Source organism: Arachis hypogaea, chromosome 5 (genome assembly GCF_003086295.3).
Source record: "Arachis hypogaea cultivar Tifrunner chromosome 5, arahy.Tifrunner.gnm2.J5K5, whole genome shotgun sequence".
NCBI classification, from domain to species: Eukaryota; Viridiplantae; Streptophyta; class Magnoliopsida; order Fabales; family Fabaceae; genus Arachis; species Arachis hypogaea.
The window spans coordinates 51,025,263-51,026,453 of NC_092040.1; the positions used below are offsets into that span (position 1 = coordinate 51,025,263).

The 1,191-nt window shown below is 41.2% G+C and overlaps 1 non-coding gene across 1 annotated transcript; it reads right to left on the minus strand.

Moving 5' to 3' along the window:
* Positions 1-362: 362 nt before the first annotated feature.
* On the minus strand, positions 363-466 carry LOC112804255 (small nucleolar RNA R71). The gene has a single exon (XR_003202871.1). It is a non-coding gene; the product is annotated as a small nucleolar RNA R71 (small nucleolar RNA).
* Positions 467-1,191: the final 725 nt, after the last annotated feature.

A 1,191-nucleotide genomic window follows, 5' to 3' on the forward strand; every position in this document is an offset into this window, starting at 1 on the left:
TGCTTGGTGATGATACTACACCTATTTCCAATTTTTATGGAAGAAGCATCTCAATCCCTGCCATTGGAGCAAACAATTTTGAGCTGAAGCCTCAATTAGTTGCTCTAATGCAACAGAACTGCAAGTTTCATGGACTTCCATCAGAAGATCCCTATCAGTTTTTAACTGAATTCCTGCAGATCTGTGATACTGTTAAGACTAATGGAGTAGATCCTGAAGTCTACCGGCTCATGCTTTTCCCCTTTGATGTAAGAGACAGAGCTAGAACATAGTTGGATTCACAACCTAAAGATAGTCTGGACTCTTGGGATAAGCTGGTCACGACCTTCTTGGCCAAGTTCTTTCCTCCTCAAAAGCTGAGCAAGCTTAGAGTGGATGTTTAGAGCTTCAAGCAAAAAGATGGTGAATCCCTCTATGAAGCTTGGGAAAGATACAAGCAGTTGACCAAAAAGTGTCCTTCTGACATGCTGTCAGAGTGGACCATTTTGGATATATTCTATGATGGTCTATCTGAGTTCTCTAAGATGTCACTGGACCATTCTGTAGGTGGATCCATTCACCTAAAGAAAATGCCTACAGAAGCCCAAGAACTCATTGACATGGTTGCAAATAACCAATTCATGTACACCTTTGAGAGGAATCCTGTGAGTAATGGGATGCCTCAGAAGATGGGAGTTCTTGAAATTGATGCTCAGAATGCCATATTAGCTCAGAACAAAATGTTGACTCAGCAAGTCAACATGATTTCTCAGAGTCTGAATGGATGGCAAAATGCATCCAACAGTACTAAAGAGGCATCTTCTGAAGAAGAAGCTTATGATCCTGAGTACCCTGCAATGGCAGAGGTGAATTACATGGGTGAACCCTATGGAAACATCTATAATTTCTCATGGAGAAATCATCCAAATTTCTCATGGAAGGATCAACAAAAGCCTCAACAAGGCTTTAATAATGGTGGAAGAAACAGGCTTAGCCATAGCAAGCCTTTTCCATCATCTTCTCAGCAACAGATAGAGAATTCTGAGCAGAGTACCTCTAGCTTAGCAAACATAGTCTCTGATCTAGATAAGGCCACTTTAAGTTTCATAAGTGAAACAAGGTCCTCCATTAGAAATTTGGAGGCACAAGTGGGTCAGCTGAGTAAGAAAATCACTGAAATTCCTCCTAGTACTCTCCCAGGCAATACAGAAG